This window comes from Trachemys scripta, chromosome 7 (genome assembly GCF_013100865.1).
Source record: "Trachemys scripta elegans isolate TJP31775 chromosome 7, CAS_Tse_1.0, whole genome shotgun sequence".
Taxonomy (NCBI): Eukaryota; Metazoa; Chordata; order Testudines; family Emydidae; genus Trachemys; species Trachemys scripta.
This window is the reverse complement of record NC_048304.1, coordinates 92,426,948-92,449,085: the sequence shown is the minus strand read 5'-3', so window position 1 is coordinate 92,449,085 and position 22,138 is coordinate 92,426,948. Positions and strand designations below refer to the sequence as shown.

General features: G+C 44.5%; 1 long non-coding RNA gene across 2 annotated transcripts in view; it reads left to right on the top strand.

Moving 5' to 3' along the window:
• LOC117881096 overlaps window positions 1–22,138 on the top strand; it is a 57,534-nt gene that overhangs the window by 26,922 nt on the left and 8,474 nt on the right. For both annotated transcript variants that reach the window (XR_004646686.1, XR_004646685.1), the window contains exons 2-3: window positions 16,250–16,420; window positions 18,829–18,938. This is a non-coding gene — a long non-coding RNA (uncharacterized LOC117881096). The remainder of the gene's footprint in view (window positions 1–16,249; window positions 16,421–18,828; window positions 18,939–22,138) is intronic.

The window sequence follows — 22,138 nt, the reverse complement described above, 5'->3', positions numbered from 1 at the left end:
GCCCCCAAAATTGCTTTGCCCCAGGCCCCCTGAATCCTCTGGGCGGCCCTGCCAACTGATGACTTTGGCTGGCTTGAATTGATTGTTTATATCAATTCAGTCTCCCGCAGTTCACTGCTTTGTTCAGTCTTGATCTTGATTGAGTAAATAATCCACAATGAATTGCTCACTCTCCAAAAAAACATGATCCCAAGCCCTGCTCTTCCTTGTATTTTCCCCCATATCCACTCCTCACATGCTTCTCCCTCATCACCTCACTGGCCCTTCCCTAGCCTATCTTATCCATATAACCCCAAGCTTCCCTTCTATAGATAGCCCCAGTAACTTCTGGGACAGCATCACTGCCACATTCCTGGTCAGAGTGGTGGAGGTAAGGAGAACAAGCTCCTTTTCTCTCCCCCTACTAGTAAAATGGGGAAATTATGATGGTTCCCTCATGGAGTCTCTCCCCGAGCATCATAGTCTCTACCCCGGCATCCCTTGAGGTGATGGGGCGCAGGAGGCGAGGTAGCATAGGGAATGTTACTGGGTTTTTACTTTGAGTGAAGTTAGGTTACAAGTACAATAAGTTCAGTGATCTCACCCGAGTCCCTGCTGGTGTACAACACAAAACCAGCACAGAGCGGTACATGTCCCTACGCCGGGGGCACTCGAAACTAGAAGAACATGCCTGGCTGCTGATTGGATTTGAGGTGCAATGGCAGCATGCACAGGATATTTCTATCCTACACGTGGCTCAATTCACTGCTATTTATCTTTATGAACTCTGTGACAGACTGGCAATGTCCTGAACAATCCTTTATGGAATTAAAATAAACTTAATTCAATGAAGTTAAATTAGGGCTAATACCTTTAGGGTATATAAATACATTATATTAAAAATGCAACTGTATATGTTACTGTGGCGTTGCACTTACCTTTTCTAGTATGCTAGTGTACTTCCTTTGTTATCAGCCCTTTGAAACCACCCCTCCTCGAGAGAGATGCATACTAATTCAAACTGGATTCTCCAGGGACCAACAAAAAGAGGCTATTTATCTAAAAATCCTGGTTTTAAATGGGTTCAGGGCCTTCTTCCTGAAACAGGACCCCTGGTCCACAGAAGGTCCCTTTGAGAAGGGTTAGATAGACTGGGCCTACTGAGGCCTCATAAGACTCTGTGCTTATTCTGCGCTGCAACTGCGATGAACTCATACCCACAAGGAAACCCCTGGGGGGGGGGTGTTGAGGGACTTCTCTGCCAGAGCCCCTGTTAGAGTGGAGGTGAACTCTGGTAAGCTTATTAGCATGTGTGTAGGTTCTTTTATTGTTTTTAATGTTTTCTCTGTCATACTTTTTATCTTAAGAGTAACATTTGTGTGGTACTTAACTGTTAACAATCATTCTATTATCCATTGCTTAAAGCAAGCAGGTGGGGTTGGGCTGCCTGTCTCTGCTGGGAATAATACAGTGAAGGCAGGGAACCATGCAGCCTGGAAATACCCTGGTCAGAAGGGAGTGAGATGTGGGTCTCCTCCCAAGAAAGGCAACGGCTGGGGAGCTAGAAGCCTGAGAGTGGGTGCTCTTGGACTACTGAAGGGAAATCCCAGTGCATTTGCCCTGAACTGGGACCTTCTACATTCACTCACAATTTCTATTAATCTCTTTCTCTTTCTCTCTCTCTCACCCATCCACCCACACCATTTGGACCCTTTCATTTCTATACTTTGTAAATAATTTATTCCATGGTTTTCTCCATCTGTTAAAAGAAAAACAAATCTTAAACTCTAGGTTAAAGAAAATTAGTAGTGTGTACAATTGTAACTAGGAACCAGTTAGATTCACTTCAGACAAAGAAAGCCAAACGTACTAGGGAGAGGCACCCACTGTCTTAACTATAGTGGTGAAGAGCAATCAAGGCTAGCTGTATTTGAATCCAGAGCATGTATTACAAAGCTGTATTCTGTATATACTTTCTGCCCAATGTGGGTTTTCCAGGTCCCCCAACACATCTCACTTTATTTGAGCTCTTACTGAATTGTTATGGCTACAGTGCAGGCCACCTACCACATACAGCTGTTGCTATTTCATTAATTAATATTTATTTAATCTTGAATGTCAGTGGGAAGCTATTATGGCAGAGGAACCAATAACACATCTGCTAATGCACTGGGGAATTCCTTATTTACTTTCATGAAAGCTCATGCAAATTAGCTCGAATTGTGTTTGACAGTCACTTTAAAAACACCATTTTCTGTCTGCTTATCTGTTCCTGGGAGGGTCAACCATAGTCTGCTTGACCTCCTCCTTTATTTAGATGCTGTAAAGTGACTCTGCTGAATGCTGGGGAGACTCCAGTTTAGGAATGGTATTTGGGGATCTACATTTTAGTATGTTAAAAGTCAGCAGTATCCTTGACTTTTGCTCTTATTTAGTCACTCAAGAAACTAATCTCCTTCACAGCATACTGAGACCAAACATCAGGAGCAATTATCCATGTTCTACACACCAGGAGCACTACACAGTCTAAGGTATGGCTACAAAAATCCATGCATGAGGCATTCCATGCAGTGACCCATTAACAGAGGAAATTACAGGACTCGTCATAACATCCTAGCACCTCTTGCTCAAAATGCTTTATGTAGGAGACAAGCTATTTTGCCAAGTTATGTGACACTGGAAATTAAAGGCTCTGGTTTTAGTGTAAACTTAAAAAAAAAAAAAAAAAAAAAAAAAAAGCCCAAACAAATCCTGGGCCAAGCTAAACCACAAAGCACAGAATTTGCGCCTATCGCTTCAGTGTTATCAAAAATTTCTTAAAACTGAGAACAGTATACAGTCAGCAAGATAGGTTCATAATATGCCAAGAAAAGAGATAAGTGAAAAGTTTCTGAGAATGAGGCTAGGGGAAAATGTTTTCTTTTTCAATATGAAAAAAATGGTGGTGACTTTTTGTTTGAGAAACTCTAGTGTTCTCATGCTTTCAAACAGGGATGTGTCTTTTGTTGCTTCTGTGAAAATCCACTTAAATTTGGCCAAGCCTTTGAAAAATTTCATTTTATAATGCTCAACTCAGGAGTCTCTACTCAGCAACTAAAATCTGCCAAGTCTCTGTCCTCACTGAGCCTGCTCCATCTTCTCAGTTCCTATGTGTGACAAGGCTGCTCATGCATCATCCTCAAAGGACCAAACAGTAACAAATCCTTGTCTTTTGTTTCCTATATATTAGAATTGTTGTGCTTTATATTCCACTCAATAGCCTTTTCTTCTCCTCTTTCATGTCTTTCTGTCTCATTTAGATGCCCTGCTTTAGTGATTCTAAGTTGTGGTAGACAGTTATGACTGGCACATCTCAAGAGCGAATGGCTAACAGAGTCTGATCAATGGAATCATTTTTACCAAGCTCTGCTCCTCACTTACAGCCCCTCACTTCTGTAAGCAGGAGGCTTCTGGAGCTTCTAGTAACAGAGCATGCCTCAAGATAGGTTATTAGAGAGATCACCACAAGTCTCCATGTTCCACATCACAGAATAGAATTTGGAAATATATGAAAATGTTTTTATAACTAAGTGATTAACAGGCAGCTCTTTACACTGCCAAAGGGCTCTAGAAACATTAACCAATTCATCACATAAGCATTAGGGCTTATAGCATCCCCCCTCTATGCTGCAAGAAGGGGATCAAAGTAGTGTAAATTCCACTCCAGTGAGTCCAAGACTATCTGAGGTAGGGGAGCAGCTCTCGCCACTTGACCTGCAGAAGTCCTCCAACAGGAACATCCTGTTGCTTGGGGCTTGTTCACACTTAAAATGTGCAGTGGCACAGTTGCACTGCTGTAGTGCTTCAGCGCTGTAGACACTACCTACGCCGATGGGAGGGAATCTTCTGTTTGACATAGGTAATCCACCTCCTCGAGGCAGTAGTTAGGATGAAGGAAGAATTCTTCCCTTGGCCTAGCGCTGTCTGCAGAAGGATTTAAGACAGCTTAACTATGCTGCTCAAGGCTGTTGATTTTTCACACCCCCTGATGGACATAGTTAAACTAACCTAATTTTCTAGTGTCTACCAGGCCATAGTCTCAGTAGATTTGGGAGCGATGTGTTTCTGGGTAGAGGTGTGCGGTCAAAGGATATCCATTGTTCTAATGTCTGCAGCATCAACCTTGATAAAATCACAGAATTTCCTTTGGAAACTCCTGGTGGAGTTAATACAGACTGAGTCAGCATTAATTCTGAGGTCTTATCAGCAGCAATCTCCTTGGGAGGGGGAGTCAGTCACTGCATGGCTCTGTGTTGCCAAGGGAGATGGGAGAGAGCCTGGAAGATAATACAGAGGGATCAGCCTGCCATGTGACACTCTGGAGATCCACAAGTCTTCCCACAGATCTTGGGCTATCTATGACTCAGGGGAGAAAAGAGGAGTTGGTTATGCCCTTCGCCTACTGTGACGGAGTAGGGAGTATTAATCTGGTAATGTTGCATGGGAGTTTTACTAGTTTACTGGCTTCTGCTAACACGGAGCATGCCTCCATTTCCCTGGGGTACTGCACCAATACTAGATGGGGATGGGAAATAAGGGTGTGACTTCACTGAGGGATGATACTTGATGGCCAGCACGTAACCAATGGTGGCTTCCCTTCATAACCTGAGCCCAGGAGGGGGTTTAAGCCGGGTGACACCTTCTGCCCAGGAAGCTGGACAAAGGCTGGAGGAGGGGTCAGGAGTGTGGGGGTGAGGGAGCAGGAAGGGGTTTCAGTTTGGAGCTGGCTGGGGAGATGCAGGGAGGCCCAGAACCTGAGTCTGGGCTCCCCACCTCCCAAGAGGGACCTGACTGAGGGGTACTGTTTTCTTTACCTACAAGTTCTGTTTTAGACTGCGGTCCTGTTTATTTTACTGGCTGGCTGAGAGTCACAGTGAATTGGAGGAAGTGGGGGCTGCAGGGTCCTGACTCCCCCACACTCCATGACACCTACTTTCACCAAATCTTCTAAATACCGTTTCCCCCTACTGAAGGCTTTTCTCATAGAGAGGATTGAGATGGTCCTATATCTGCTGTGATTGGTTATTCTATTAGTTATTGAGTGCTGTCAGCATACAAGACCAGTCTCTGTACAAAGGGGCTTAGAAAAATGCAAATAACTTTTCATTCCACTGTTTAGAATAAATTCAATGTGTGATGTGAGGGTTTAGTGTTTATAGTACTAAATTTGGATGGCATTTTCCCAGCCCTTGAAATGTTTAGTTTCAGATTCTGATTAAGATCTGTCTCTATGTAGATTTGTTGATGAGTAAAGGCTTCCAGTACTTTATGCCTCAGTCCTTTACTGTTCACAGGGACAGTTGCATTTATCTTGGCATTCTCTGTGTAAACAAATACAAATGGCCTATATACAATGGTTGAATAAATACCTTATTTTGACTTTTTCTTCCCACCCACAGCCCAACTTTCCCCCAATTAAAGTGATCAAAGGATCAAATGCTCATGGCCCCTGCATAGCAGCAGCAAGACTAAAACACCACCGAACAATTTAGGCTTTGCTGTCTCAAGGGAGGAGAAAAAGAGGAATGGTATGATAGTTCCTCAGGGTGCCCAGGAGTATGAGTCACCTTTTTTACCCCCCTGCCTCACTGAGAGAGAGGCTTGCTGGTGCTTAACTGGGTGTCAGCTCCCCAACAGCACCAGTCTGTTAACTACCCAGACAATATCCTCTGTGCTCTGCCTTACTTGGCCTTGCATGGTAACAATAGGTGCATCCCAGTACCTGAGCCCCTCTGAAAGCATCCTCCTGTAGTAGCTAGTCCCTGTCACTGGACACTCACAGTATTTACCAAGTACACTGTTCCCAAGGGAACAGTATACACACAGCTTGATTGGGACAACTCAGGATCAGGTCCTTTATAAAATCGCAGCAAAGAGATATATTGATAGTGGAACAATCATAAATTTTTTATCAAAAATTAAATTTTAAGAGCTACTGAGTAAGGGTAATGGAAGCAGAAATGGTTACATAGAAAACAAAAAGTATAACACACTTCACAGAGTCTCAACTAACAGGCTAAAATTCTTCTCTTAAGTAGTTTCTCATCTAAAACTACTTCCCAGTATCAACAACAAACATGGTTGGGATCCATCTTTCATGGATGCATAAAACACTGTCCTTTTTGCTCCCGCCATGATGGAGAACAGGGTGCTGCCCCTGTCCCCCAGTTATAGACCAATAAACATTTCAAATGCACATCTAGACAAAGCTCATTTTCCCCTGCTGTTTGTCTCTTCCTGTTGATTTTCCTAGCCCCCTGTTGACACAAATATAAATGGGGCATCCATTGCTTGGGCTAACAATGCATAGTCTACATATGAACTTAGGCAGACAGGTGAATAAGCATCCCTTTGTGTGGCAAAACTAGTTTCCCCCCTCTGCTGGGGGGTAACACCTTAATACAAACTATAAGGACATATTTTCAGTATAGAGACCATTTTAAATATTATCTTTATGTACATTCCCCAATGATATTAATGACCAGCATGAGCCTGGCTTTCATTTAAGGTCCTGCACCACATTCTGTATAGATAAATATTATGGCAGCAGTGTGTTGGATGTAGTGAGTTTGTCAGGCATTACTGTTACAGAACATCATTTGGGGGGAGGGATAGCTCAGTGATTTGAGCATTGGCCTGCTAAATTTAGGGTTGTGAGTTTAATCCTTGAGGGGGCAAAAATCTGTCTGGGGATTGGTCCTAATTTGGGCAGGAGGTTGGACTAGATGATCTCCTGAGGTCCCTTCCAACCCTGATTTTCTTTAGGGGGGGGGGAAGTGAACCCAACATTTAGGTATCACTAACATCACAGAACCACCATCCCTAATCGTATTGGCAGTTGTGCTTTTGTTGGTGGGCATGTACAAAGCTGCCTAAGGGTATGTCAACACTTTGCCCTGGGGTGTAATTCCCAGCTCAAGGGGACACTCTGACTAACCTAGCATGCTAAAAAAGAGTGTAGCTGCAGTACTGCAAAAGCTACCTGTCTGAGACTCGAGGCACAAAGTTGGGGTGTCTGGCCCCTCACACTGCTCAGGCCCTTGCAGCTGCACTCTATTTTTAGCATGCTAGCTTGATGAGAGCAAACATGGGTATGTCTCCTCAAGCTGGAAATGACATCCTCAGATTGAAGTGAAGATATACCCTCAGGCTTGAAGGTGCCCTACAGCTTAAGAGCTGTTTGGAGCCTTTGTTCATGCTTAAGCTTTAGCAGGATTCTAATATGAGATGTTCCCCTCCCTCCTCCCAGGAGGGCCTGCTCCAGTAGGCATGCTCAGACCATGCCTAACCCACAGAAAGACGGCTGTGTGTGAGAAGGTCACAGATGTTTTGTAACTGGCAGGCATGCATGTGTCCCTCAGAATACCCACTCTCCTGCTGGTTAGGACACACACCTGGGGGTGGGGGAGTCAGGTTTAAGGCTCTGTTCCAGTTAATATGTGTTTATACAAAGCTGAGCAGCACTAACAAGAGAGATTGAGAGAGATCAACCACAGAACACTCAATCACTTGGTGCCCAGGGCGCTCACCTGGGCGGCGTGAGACCCAAGTTCAAGTCCCTGCTCCAAATCGGCTATAATGGGGTGGAGGTGTCTGTCTCCCTTTTTTTGAGGAAAAAGGCTGACCTGGCTTAGGTGCCTAAGTCCAGGAGATTGTTCACAGCTGAGAATCCTGAGTGGGGTTAAGCATCTCCCTTAGGTTTTGTTGCGAATTATACCTATAGGTCATGTGCAGTTCTAGTCTAGGTTGAGGCACATAAACAAATCCATAACTGCAGAGTATCCAAAGATAACAGGTTTATTACGCCTGAGCGTGGTGCCCCCCTGCTAATCAGGAAGGGACCCAAAATGGAGGTTACACAAAGATTATATACCTTTAAACCACAGGATTTGGGGACTTCAACAGCAGAGTCAAGGGAAAGGGTAGGGACGGCTTTGTGGCCTGCATCATGCGGGAGGTCAGACCAGATGATCATAATGGTCCCTTCTGACCTTAAAGTCTATGAGTCTTAAGCAAGGCATGCTGCCCTCGTGCATCATAAGCCTTATGATGCACGAGCCAATAAACAACCCTTTTTCTTATCTACCACCTATCCCCTCTAGGCCCTTGCCTGTGCTGTCTAGGGTTGCAACTACTTAGGCATGCAATTAGCTTTTTTCCCTGTTGCCCTTATCCCTTTGTGTCCAGATGTCCCCCTTCCTCTCCCCTTGTCTCCTGGTACGCGATGTGCTTGCTTCTAGCTAAGGGCGGGCCCAAACCAAAATGGAGTTACATGAGCAAACTTTCCTTAACAGTTTTGGGCACCTGACTGACCGGCCAAAGTCTGTTTGTGGATCTAGGCCCTAAGCCCTTTCCTCTTGCACTTCGCTCCTGGATAGCTTAGTTGGCTTTGCACTCAGTTAGCTGGTTTCTGAGAATCCCTTTCTTAGGTGCCTAACTCTCCTCTTGGCAAGACTGGCTGGGGCCTAACTCGAAGCTGTGAATTCTACTTGAGGGCAGGGCACCTAAGTCCCCTTTGTGAATCCAGTCCTTGTCCCAAGTCTGTCCACTAGCCATACGCTCGTTTGAGAAGAGCTGGTGCACAGTAGACAGCAGCGGCTTCTACACATGGGTTGAAGGATTTGCTGAAGCTCAATTACACAAGTGCTTTGCCACTGGGTGGGGTCTGGGTGGAAGAATCTGTTCCCACCCTCTGCCCCAGAGCACCCAACATGCAGTGGAACAAGTGCAGTTCTATCGTGCAGCACTGAGGAGGTGGGAAAGATGTGGAGACCCTGTGTCCCGCCTGTGCACCATGGAGCCCAGCTGATGCCAAGACATTTCTATCATACTGCTTGCTCACTGTGGGTATTTTATAAACTTAAATGGAAGCACTAATGAAACATACCTTAATGAGGGTGATTTTTAAAAAAAAACAGAAACATTTAAATGACATTATGATAGTGTAAAATGTTTTCTGTACAGTTACTGTTTTGCAGATATTTTTGGATTAAGTAGGTTTTCCTATTATCAGTTTATTTCTGTGCCATGTATTCAGTGGTCTCTTGTCTTCTAAATATGCATCTGACTTCCATGCACACAGAGTAAGCATTGAATAGAATCTCAATGGGCACAGCCTGGCGTAGGGAGCGCCAGGCAATAAAAATAACTGGGAGCTCTTCCTGAGTAAAGATTGACTAAAAATGAAAGAAGGACTTTACTCTTTGCCTTAGGTGAACAACAGTCAGTGTTCACTGAACTTCCACCATAATCCCTCTGATGTGTGTCCATATCCCTCCAAGCAAATCTTAGGCAAAGTTAAAGGTGTCTTTGCAGACAAATAGTTTGTGCCATCTGTATAACTTCCATGTTGAGTCCAGGTGACACAATCAAAACTTTCCCAAGATTTTGTAAAAATTATGCAAAGTGAAAACCCAAACTTCTGCCTGCTTCTGGTACAATAGAATTGCCCTGCTAGCTTTAGTGGGCTCCAAAGTGATCTTGGCTTTGAAGAAAGTTTAGTGATCAAATGCTACACTGTGCCTCTAAGGTAGACAGCACAGAACCGTCAGCCCAGGGGAAGAAGGGCTTTAAGCCACCTTTGTGCTCTCCTGATTCAGGGTTGCTCTGGGGGTTGGAGAGGCCCATGGTGTAACTTAAACAGATGGGGCAGGGGTGTGTGTGTGTGTAAGTTGTGGCAGTCTCCTGGGAATGTCCTATTGGCTGCAGCAAAACCTGGAATTTTTGCTGTGCTCTGGCCCTGCCCCAACATATCTCTCTGCCAGCACACTCCCTCTGCCGGAGCATACGAGGGGGTCTTTGAGAGGCAGTGTTACAACTGTGCTCCACAGTGCTTCCCCAGCCAGAATGGGGGAGTTTAGGGACTCTTTACCCCATTTTGGCCAGAGCAAGGGAGAGGATCTCACTGTGAGGCTTGTATTTGAAGATTTATGTGGAAAAACAAAATTAAAATACATAATGTGAAAAACCAACTCTGTGTCAGGAAGAGATGTTTTCGACTCTATACTAACCTGCCTTTCAGCACACCTGTGGCGTACTCCTACTTCCATTGAAGTCATTGTCAAAACTCCCATTGAATTCAATGGGAACAGGATCCGGCATCTGTACTAGCAGTTCACTCCAAGTGTGGAGAATTATTCTTTCGATGACAGTATTTCCTGGTTTAGTTGATTTGATTATTATTAGGTCCTTATGTAGTGCTCATGTTTTTGGTTAGCTTGACTGAGTCAGTAAGATTAGAAAGCCCCATAAGCATGTCTGCTGTTTTCTGACCTTTGACCAAATGTTCTTCTGGTGAGGTCCTTAAAAAAGTGGAAGAAGAATGTCAGAAGATACAGACTGTTGTACCAATGACTGTCATTATTTCTCCCATGACCTGACCCTACTATATATGGAGTAGCACCATAGAAGTTTCTGCACAATAAATTAATAGCTTAATATATCAACAGTCGAATCCTTTCCAGTAATGTACTGACAGAAGTCACTTTGACATAAATATTTTAACAATGATGAATTGGTTGAAATGCTCAGGCTAAGTCCTGTGCTCAAGGATTGTTCTGTCTGAGTAGAAACATGGTGAGGAACACATGGTTTGGTCCATTTTGAATAAAATCAAGAGCTAGATTATTTTTAGATGTTACTGGCAAATAATTCACTTTCTGATTTTTCAGGCTTCTTACTCTGCTCACGTGCCATAGGTTTAAATACCTTGGGCCCAGGTTTTCAGTTGGTGTCAGTTGTAGCTCCACTAACTTCCGTGGAGTTATGCCCACTTTGATTGGTTGAGGATTTGGCACCTGGCAGTGAATTATTACTCTCAGTTAATGGGTCTAGTTCTATTCTAAGTTAAAAGGGTGAAGCTTCCATTGACTTGATTGTGAGTTGCAGCTGTGTAATGGAGAATAGGAGATGCCCCAAAGAAGCCAATTTAAGTTATTCTAATTAATACTGTTTTAAAAATATTTCTTTGGTACTGTTTCAGTTTCTATTCTTTTGTATCCACATACAGAGTGGAGGAAATGCTGCCCAATAATCTGCAATAGCTAGGTGCATACATGCCCTCTGAAGCCAGCAAAGACAAAAATCAGTGTTTGAAAACACACACGTCCGTTTTTCTCCTTTCAGAGCATCCCATCTAAGACTTCTCAGCAAGATATTGATGTCCCAGCTTCTCAAAGAAGAGCACCTTCAGCCTAAAAATGTAACAAAATCAAGGGGTACTTAGAGATTACATTCTTTAATTCTGCCCTCAGTTACTTTCATGCATGCCCATTTGGCCAAATTCTGCCCTGATTTACATCTTGTGGGCTCATTTCATTTCGGGTTTAAAAACCATTTATTCCTTTAATGGGAACATGTGTGCTATAAGTGGTACCAGCTGTTCTGATAATTCATTCTTTGTCTTCCTGAAAGTCTTATTTGGTTAACAGGGGAAAATGTAGAAGTCTCTGCTATAACAATTCAACATTTTAAACAATTATTGTTGGTTTATTACTCGTATTGCTATATGCTATATTGCTATATTGCTACAGCGTTGGCCACTCTATAATCAGCTTTAATTATATTTAATGGGTAACTGAGAAACAAAATTACATATGGGCTACATATGTGATAGAATGAGCACATGTTCCACAAAAGTTTGGGGTAAAATGAATGAGGGGCTATGAATGGCTATTGCTGATTCACAGTCATCTGCTTTATTATTGACATTTTGACCATATTTAATGTAGAAGTCACTATCTGCCATGACAGAAGGGTACAGTTACGAAACTGTATGGTGGGAATAAAGTAGCACCTATTTAGTAGGAGGGGAGTGTTTCCATTTCTCCAATGTGGATATTGAATTTATGAGCACACTATTAGATTCCAGTTCAATCCACAGTGAAGTAATAGATGGTAAAGTGAACTTGCGCTCTTGGATTTATAATGATGGGATGGACACATGTCTGGTGAAATGAAGGTGGCTGGGAGACTGAGGGACTTAGGATATCTCTAGGGAATTTCTGTCTTATTGCTGTTCAATAACTTTGGGGGGCAAAAGAGGAACACTTTCTGTGCTGGGAACTTGACATCAAGTTTGGTAGGACTCTGGACTGGTTGCTGTGTTTTGTAATCTAGGCTTGGTTACTGACTCTCTAGGCTAGATTATCCTGCAGTTAGGCGAATTAGCACCTGCTTTTTAGCAGGGTTCTTAGTTTAAAGGAAAGATAGTGGAATATATTATTAAACAGTCAGTTTGTAAGCACCTAGAGGATAATATGGTTATAAGGAATAGCCAGCATGGATTTGTCATGAACATATGCCAAATCAGCCTAATTTCTCTCTTTGACAGGGCTACTGCCCTAATGGATAGAGGGGAAGCAGTAGACATAATATATCTTGATTTTTAGTAGGGCTTTTGACTCAGTCCCACATGGCATTCTCATAAGCAAACCAGGAAAATGTGGTCTAGATTAAATTATTATAAAGTGGGTGTACAACTTGTTGAAAGACCATACGCAGTGGTTCACTGTCAAACTGGGAGACCATATCTAGTGAGGTCCCATAGGAGTCAGTGCTGGGTCTGGCACTATTCAGTATTTTCATTCATGACTTGGTTAATGGAATGGAGAGTTTGCCTATATAATTTGCAGAAGGCATCAAGCTGGGAGAGGTTGCAAGCATTTTGGAGGACAGAATTACATAAGAACATAAGAAAGGCCGTACCGGGTCAGACCAAAAGTCCATCTAGCCCAGTATCCTGTCTACCGACAGTGGCCAATGCCAGGTGCCCCAGAAGGAGTGAACCTAACAGGCAATGATCAAGTGATCTCTCGCTTGCCATCCATCTCCACCCTCTGACAGACAGAGGCTAGGGACACCATTTCTTACCCGTCCTGGATAATAGCCATTAATGGACTTAACCACCATTAAAATTCAGAATGACATTGAAAAATTGGAGAATTGGTCTGAATACGACAAAATGAAATTCAGTAAAGACAAGTGCAATGTATTTCTCTTAGGAAGGAAAAAATCAATTGTACAACTGCAAAATGGGGAATAACTGGCTAAGTGGTAGTACTGCTGAAAAGGATCTGGGGGTTATAGTACATCACAAATTGAATATGAGCCAACAATATGATACAATTGCAAAAAAGGAAATTTTTTTCTGAGGTAAATTAATAGGACTGTTGTATGTAAGAGGTGAGAGATAATTGTCCCGCTCTACTCAGCACAGTGAGTGAGTCCAGAGGAGAGCATCAAAAATGACAAAAGGGCGAGAAAATCGAACCGATGAGGAAAGGTGGAAAAAAACGGTGCATGTTTAACTTGAGAAAAGAAGACTTAGGGGCAACCTGATTACAGTCTTCAAATACGTTAAGGTGTTGTTATAAAGAGATCAATTGTTCTCTGTGTTCTACCTTCAGTGGACAAGAAGTAATGGGCTTAATCTGCATCAAGGGAGGTTTAGATTAATATATGGAGATATACCTATCTCATAGAGCTGGAAGGGACCCTGAAAGGTTATGGAGTCCAGCCCCCAGCCTTCACTAGCAGGACCAAGTACTGATTTTGCCCCAATCCCTAAATGGGGGATTGGGCTCATTACCATAGGATTAATAGGCCAATGCTCAAACCACTGAGCTATCCCTCCCCCTGAAAAAACTTTCTAACTTTAAGCAAACAGCTGTCAGGAAAAGCCTAGTTTTACTTGGTCCTGCCTCACCACAGGGGTCAGGATTTGATGACTTCTTGAGTTTCCCTTCCAGCTCTACCTGTACTTCTGACCTTTGGTTAAGCTGATCTCCAATTCAGATCTAAGATCTATTTGTGATCTATCTGTGACAGAAGTGTATGATCTGTAGTAATTTGTGAACACTATATGTGATCAGATAAGTGAGGGGAAGTTATTTTATATTGGGTTATGAGATTTTGCTGTGTGGACACATTGATCTAACTTGTACTGGAGCTATGGGATGAATAAACAGGAAGGGACACAATGGCTGCCCAGAACTAGAACACTAGAACACTACACAATAGAAAGACAGTGCAGGCTGTTTGGCTTCCAGAATTTCCTGTCTCCAACAGGTGCAAACTTGTTTTGCCAGAGCCAGGAGCCTAGAGATGAAAAGGAAATTAAAGCATTATAAAGACTTTCTGAGGGGAAGAAGTCTTTCACTTCTCAGCAACTATTTAGCAGCCATACGCCTCTGCTTTAATGTTTTTATGATGGGGTTTCTTTTTTTAACTTTTTCATTGTTTTTATATACAGTATAAATACATAATGAAGTAAAACACATAATCATACATGCACAAGATGGAAATACCATATAAACAACAAAATTCAGTGTTCATTATTTGTAAAACCTGAAGGAAAAAAAAAAACAACAACAAACAAACAAACAAACAAAAACCTGAATCCACAAAGGTCATCAATTATTAAAGTGATTAAATAGATAAATAAGTGAGAACATAAAAGTATTGGGGATTAATATATACTAAACTTTATGTAATAGTTTCATGTGTGACCAGATTTCCTCATATTTTTTCCAAGAGTTTCTATTAGACAGAGTCATTTTTTCCATTGCAGTAGTAGAGAGCTCACTAAGCCAGTTTGTATATGAGGCAGGAATTGAAGATTTCCATTTTCTCAAAATAACTCGTTTGGCCACTAAAATAGGTACTGAAAATTTCTTAATGCTAACTCAATGCATCTGGCACCCCTAAAATGCACAAGTTTGGCAAAGGAAAAATAGCAACACAAAGTTTTTGAGAGAGCACTGAATATGGTGATCCAGAACACGTGCATTTTTGACAGGTATAGAGGATGTGTGAAAGGTTGGCATGGGGCTGTTTGCATGTCCAACAGTCACTGTGTGTTGCCAATCTAACTTTGAAGTTAAACAAACATTCTGGAGTCTAGTAATAGCTGTTTAATATCTTGTTCTGGAAGAATCACAAAATTAAGTCACAAAAACAATGAGAAGTCCGGTGGCACCTTAAGACTAATAGATTTATTTGGGAATAAGCTTTCATGGGTAAAAAAAAAACACTTCTTCAGATGGGCTTTTACTCACAAAAGCTTATGCCCAAATACATTTGTTAGTCTTTAAGGTGCCACCGGGCTCCTTCTTATTTTTGAGAAGAGAATTAGTAAGATCAGATGCTGTAATTGTCTTAAAGTGTTGGAGGATCCCCCATGTAGATGTAAAGATTGGATTTTTCCTTAAGGGTGTGGGTAGCCTTTTAAGGTATATAAAAGAAGAAAGGGAACCAAATGGCATAGCGATGACTCTAACTAGGGGTGGTGTGTATATAGACCCACTGGAAGGGAACCACCTTACAACAGGATGCATTTGGAATGCTAGATAATATAGAATTCTTTTCCAGGTGTCTAGCTGGATCTTGCCGACATGCTCAGGGTCCAACTGATCATCATATTTGGAGTTGGGAGTGAATTTCCCCAGGTCAGAATGTGAGCGACCCTGGGGATTTTTCGCCTTCCTCTGCAGTATGGGTCAGTTGCAGGCTTAATCTAGTGTAAATGGTGAATTCTCTGTAACTTGAAATCTTTAAATCATGATTTGAAGACTACAATAGCAGAGCCAGAGGTTATGGGTCTATTACAGGAGTGGGTGGGCACCATTTTTAGCCCAATTGAATTATAAGTCTATTTATTCAAGCAAAGGAGATACCTTGAAAGGCAATAGGCTAATGATATAAATCATTCTTGGGCAGATATTCATTTTGGCTATTTCTGTTCTCCCCAGTAAGGACAGAGGGAGGAGATGCCACCTCTCTACATCTCTGGGAATTTTTTAGAATATATAGTCTGTATTTTTAGAAACAATTTTGAATGTATTAGGACAAACCTTAACACCTACATAAGTTATTTCCTTGCATATTTGAAATGGAAAATGCTGAAACTGCGCAGCATCTGATCTTTTGGATACATCCATTGCTTGTGATTATTCCAGTTAATGCGAAAACCAGAGATCTTTCCAAAAATATCAACTTCATTCAATAATGATAGGATTGATGAGGATGGATTCTTCGATAGTACAAAAATATCAGCATATAAACTGAATTTGCATTCCTTCCTGTTTATAGTCACACCTTCAATGGCTGAAGGCTGATGCATGGGCATTGCTAGTGATTCAAGAGTGAATTAAAAAGGAGAGGCGAGATGGGACAGCAAGATGGGTTTTCTGTGTAATGTTTTTGTTCTAAATCAATGATACTTTGTTTTAAGGGGTCAGTCTGGTCACTGATTACCATGGTCTTTGCTCCAGAGGGAACAAAATTGCAGAGTCTGGATGGACATAAGTCAGAATTGCTCAGAGATCCTGGTTGATTCACAAGAGACTACCACCCAGCACCTCACCTGACAGCGGGAGAATTGCGTGATTCCATCATGAGACAGGTGAGGGCTTGAGACCTAGAGGTGGTCACCTGGAGATACCAGGAAGGGGTGTCTGAGGTGCAGTCAGTTAACAGTGACACTATTTGTTTTTCTTCATTGTTTTTTTTAACTGTGAAATACATGACTGAATGCCTGCAGCTGCTCCTATGCTGAGACCTAGTTAAATTGTTTATCATAGAGACTTTATCTCCAGTCTTGTGAGGCCAGTGGCTGCAGCTGTCTAAACAGAGTGTAGAAAACCCTGAATTCAGTTTTTTTAATCAGCTATCAACTGGAATGTAAGTAAAATGTTTCAGACATCGGGAAAGCTGAATATTGGAATTGTTCCATAAAAACCAATGTGTTGACTTAAAATACTCTCCATGAAGTTATGCAAGTTCAATATGACTGAGTATCTAAGTACTGCTATAATTATTGCATATTTATAATATTATTACAACTACCCTTCTGCCTCTACACTAGATCCCAGACAGTTTCCCTCCTCTGATTTAGCATCACTCAATGTCCCATCACCCGCAGTGCTTCCTGTCGTCAGATGCTACCAGTGTGGTCAGGGCTGGCTCCAGGCACCAGCTTAACAAGCAGGTGCTTGGGGCGGCCAAAGGAGAGGGGCGGCACCTGCAGCAATTCGGGGGCAGCAGATCCCTCACTCCCTCTAGGAGCGAAGGACCTGCCGCTGAACTGCCTCCGCCGATCGTGGCTTTTTTTTTTTTCCAATTGCCGCCGCCGATCGCGATCGCGGCTTTTTTTTTTTTTTTTTCCACTGCCCCCTAGGCTGGACCAACACACCGCCCCAGGGATGCATTCATATATACAGGTACAAACAAGTTACACATCACTCCTGAAGTATTGAGGTGCAACCCCTCTACATAGCAAGGTATAACCCCTCTACGTAGCAAGGTGCCGCCTCTCACCTCGTACATGTTGGTACAATAGAAAACAACTCTATTCATCATTTATTCTTTTGGCCCTGTCATTGGGATAGGTCAGCTTGTTCCTTGTTATCTATATGTAGGGTTACCATATTTTAGTTTTAAAAAAGGAGGACACTCCACGGGGCCCCGGCCCCGCCCCAACCTCTGCCCCCTCCCCTGAACGCTCCGCCCCCTGCTCCTCCCCCTCCCCTGCTTCCCACGAATCAAATGTTCGTGGGAAGCCTGAAACAGGGAGGCAGCAGGTAAGCTGGGGCTGGGGCAGGGTGCGGCGCGGCCCAGTCCGGCCCCCCTGGCCAAGTGGCTCCCTCTGGCGGCCTGCCGGCCCAGGCCAAGAGGCTCTGGCCCCTGCATCTCCCGCTCGGCTCGGCTCAGGCCCTGGGGCGTCGGCCCCTGGCCGAGCACGCCCGGCCCTGGCCTGGCCCCTGACCGAGCACCGCCGGCTCCGGCCCCGCACCGCCGGCTCCGTCCTGGACCCCGGCCGAGCACCTCTGGCCCCATCCCCATCCCGGCCCCGGCCGAGCACCGCCGGCCCCGGCCCTGGCCCAGCCCCGGCCCAGCACCGCTGTCCCCAGCCCTGGTCGAGCACTGCCGGCCCCAGCCCCATCCCCATCCCAGCCCCAGCCAAACACCGCCGGCCCCGGCCTCGGCCCCAGCCTGGTCCACAGCCGAGCACCGCTGGCCCCGTCCCTGGCCCGGCCCCAGCCCAGCCCCGGTCGAGCACCCCTGTCCCCGGCCCCAGCCCCGGCCCAGCCCCGGCCGAGCACCACCAGCCCTGGCCCCAGCCCTGACCCCGTCCCGGTCCTGGCCGAGCACCGCCGGTCCCAGCCCCAGCCCGACCCGGGCCGAGCACCGCCGGCCCCGGCCCCGGCCCAGCCCCGGCCCCCGTCCAAGCACCGCTGGCCCTGGCCCTGGCCCGGCCCCGGCCCCCATCCGAGCACTGATAGCCCCAGCCCCCGGCCCCGCACCGCTGGCCCTGGCCCCCAGCCCAGTACCGCCAGCCCCGGCCCCGCACCGCCGGCCCCGGCCCCCGGCCCCGCACTGCTGGGCCCTCCCTCCCTATTTTCCTGAACATGTCCGGCTTTTTGGGATTTCCTCCCGGACGCGGATTTGAGGCCCAAAAAGCCGGACATATCCGGGAAAATCCGGACGTATGGTAACCCTACTATATGGAATGTGCAAGTATTGGAGTGTTCTGATATGTAGTGTTCTGCACCTTTTAGATATGTATCTTCTTGCAGCATCAGCCCTTTCCTTGCCAGCTTCTGTGAGCAGGGCCTGCCTCTGGCTCACAGCTTAACTTTGCTTTATATTAGCAAAGTCTTGACCATTACTTTAGTTCAGGCCTCAGGCCTCATACTGGGCCTCTGATAAGGGTTTATGTTTCAGGGCCTCATCTTACTACACTTCCTATTTCCCACACATCCCAGCTCAAATTTTTTATTACAGTCTGTACTTTTATTCTTTTTTTCACAGATCTGGAAACCAAGATCCCAATCCTGAAAACACTGACAAATGCCATTGAAGTCAATGGACACTATGGGCCTGATCCAAATCCAATGGCAAGACTACCTTCCAAGTTTATGGTAAGAAGGTTATAAACGGGTTTGCCAAGATTCTCCTCACCCTGGCGTAAATCAGAAGTAATTCTGTTAGTCAATGGAGATACACCAGTGTAAAACCTACCTAAGTGAGAGAGGATTCGGGCCCATTGATTTCCGTGGGAGTGCTTGCATTGGTAAGCATTAAATGTCTGATCCAGCACTTGTTGAAAACAACGGGAGTTCCATAGGTCCTATGCTCAGCAGCACGTGTCTGACAAATCCAGGTTTATTAATTCTAATGTGTCAGTTCTCTGTATGTTTATCAAACTTCATATATGTTTGTGAACAAACGTTGGCTGTCCTCTGGCATCTGTCCCACCCCCACCTTTTCCGCTGCTGAAGCACATACAATATTCTTTAATTAGGGCTAAGTGTGTTTTGGAATCAGTTATATACTTTCCTGAGTTTCTCCCACCCTCCACTTCACTTTAAAACAGTGCGGTTGAAGGAATGTCAAAGGAACCACAGCCCAAAGTTAACCACAACACTTTCTTCATTGTTGGTAAACTTAGTATTGACAGGGACTTAGAAGTCAAGTTGCCTAAGTGAGGAATTTTCGCTAGCTGACTAGGTCCAATCCCTATGGTCAGCAAGGAAACAAGAATAAAGTGTTATGCAGAACCCAAAGACTTATCAGAAACAAAGTGGTCATTAAGAACATTTGACAGCGCCTGCTAGTTCTTCTCACTTTAACTTTCCAGGAGAGTGGTTGTAAATTCAAAAACAAATTAAGTATTTTAGCTCTGGAGGATATTGTCTATTTGATCTGATTAGCCTTTGGTTTTGATAAAAAGCTAGAGTGTCTGATAGTATTGCTAAAATTCTTAATGCATTGTTATGGATTTTCTATAGTGTTATAGAATGCAAACTGGTTACATGGGATGATGCCTGTCTAAGCCTGACAGCAAACTATTGATTCCTAACACTCGACAGGTATAATGTATTAACTTTTTAAGTGGTGCTTTATGTACCCTGGTATATGGCGCAAAGCACATCAGGTGCTGCCCCATTAATGATCAGGAAGGCACCTTTCTTCTTCGAGTGCTGTCCCTTTGGGTGCTCCACTTCAGGTGATGGTGCATCCTGGTACTGTTGATCAGAATTTTCATAAGCAGTGCCTGTTCGGGCCAAGCTTGCACCATAGCTGTCTTGTGGCACCATTGGAGTCTTGTTCAGAATGCGCATGGCCCGACCCCCTCAGTTCCTTCTCAACAGTCCTTGGCTGAAGATGGAGCTCAGGGGAGTGTGACAGCTTCTCCCCTTAGAGATAATAAAAATAGATAGTTGATCGATTCAGTTATTTGTTTCCTTAGCTAGATAGTTAATTAGTTTGTAGTGTTTTTTTAAAAAAAGAACATTTTAGTTTCTTTCCCTGGTTCCTGGCTCCCTTCGGAGCACAAACCGCAAAAGTTCTCTGTCCACCTGAGACAGTAGCTTGATCATGCCAGGCTCTCTGGCTTCAAAATATGCGGCTCCTGCAGGGAGGCCATCCCACGGTCCGACGGGCACTCTGTCTGCATGAGATGCTTCAGAGAGACGCACATACCATCCAAGTGCACCCATTGCAACAACTTGAAGGCAAGAGCCCGGCGCGACCAGGATTTCTGTCTCAAAATTATCCTTATGGAAAAATTGCTCCAACTAGGATCAGAAAAGGACACCCCAAAGCCTTCTCCCAAGTGCTCACCAACTCGGCCTGAACCAACCAAGAGCATGGCTCCATCCTCTCAAGAAAAAAGGAAGCAAGCCTCAACCGCTCCGCAAAGGGAACCGCACAGAAAGAAACAGTGCCCTGCGAGGTCGTTACTATTGGTGCCGATGACCCTGAGAGTCAGTACGTATGACTTCCCCAGCACTAGCCACGTCATACATAAGAGCAAGGAGTCGAGACACGAACCATGCCATGTCTCCTCCTCGGCACCGACCATACCAACGACCACATAGGATACAGCACCGACCATGCAACCTCCGCCAGTGCCAATTATGACCATGATGCCTCTGCCTTGCTCAGTGCTGACAGATGGCACCGCAATGGGCCCACCGACCCCAACAAAAGTGAAACAGAAGCTGACTAAACACCTGACTGACACAGATAAAACATCATGTCACATCCACCAACATTGCAACAATTTTTAACGCAGAAAGACATCACTGTTGCGTCTGTGCCCCCAATCACCTCTCCTCGACACAGAAGGACCACCAGTCCTCACACAACCGACATCACCTACAGCACCATCAGTGTTGAGTGACAATGACAAAGGACCAAGAGGATGGAGTCTTTTCATCACAATGCTCCCCCACACCTCAACATAAATCTACTGGGGAGACACTGCAACCTAAAGACCATCAGGCACAACCTCACTACCCATGGTACAGCCCACCATGGATGGGTCCTCCCATGGTATTCCCCATGCAGTGGCCACCATGGGACCCATGGGCAGCATACAAAGCCCATTATAATCAAACATTCTCGCCACATAGAGGAGAGCTCTGATCCCCTCTGGTATTTCCAGTTCCTATGACATTAGTAGCCACAGAGGAGATGGTCAAGGAACCAGAGGAAGAAACTGGTTCTGAGGAAGTGTCCATTGCACACAATTCTTCTTCCTCTCCTGATGAAACCATTATGTCACCTCCACCCACACTGGCTGATGACTTTAAACAATTCCAGGAGTTATTCAAATGCATAGCAATTAGTTAGGACATTCCCCTAGAAGAAGTCCAAGAAAATCAGCATAAGCTGTTAAAAATCTTGCAACCATCCTCTTCATCGAAAATTGCTCTACCCATAAACGATGCCATCCTTGACCCTGCGGAAACAGTCTGGTAGACTCCTACCACCACCCTTCCAACATGCACATGGGCAGATGGAAAATATTATGTGCCAGCCAAAGGAATGGACTTCCTGTTTTCCAACTCACAACCAAATTCTCTAGTGGTTGAAGCAGCTAACCACTGGGCCAAACAAACTCAACACCGCTCTACATCATGAGACAAAGACCACAAGCGACTGGACATCTTGGGTGGCAAGGTCTACATATCCTCAACGTTACAATTCTGGATTGCCAACTATAGTGCCCTCCTAGCTAAATATGATTACGACAATTATGGAAAACTTTTTGAGTTTACCTTGGATCTCTTTGAGGACAAGAGAGCACAAATCAAATCTGTGCTCATCAAAG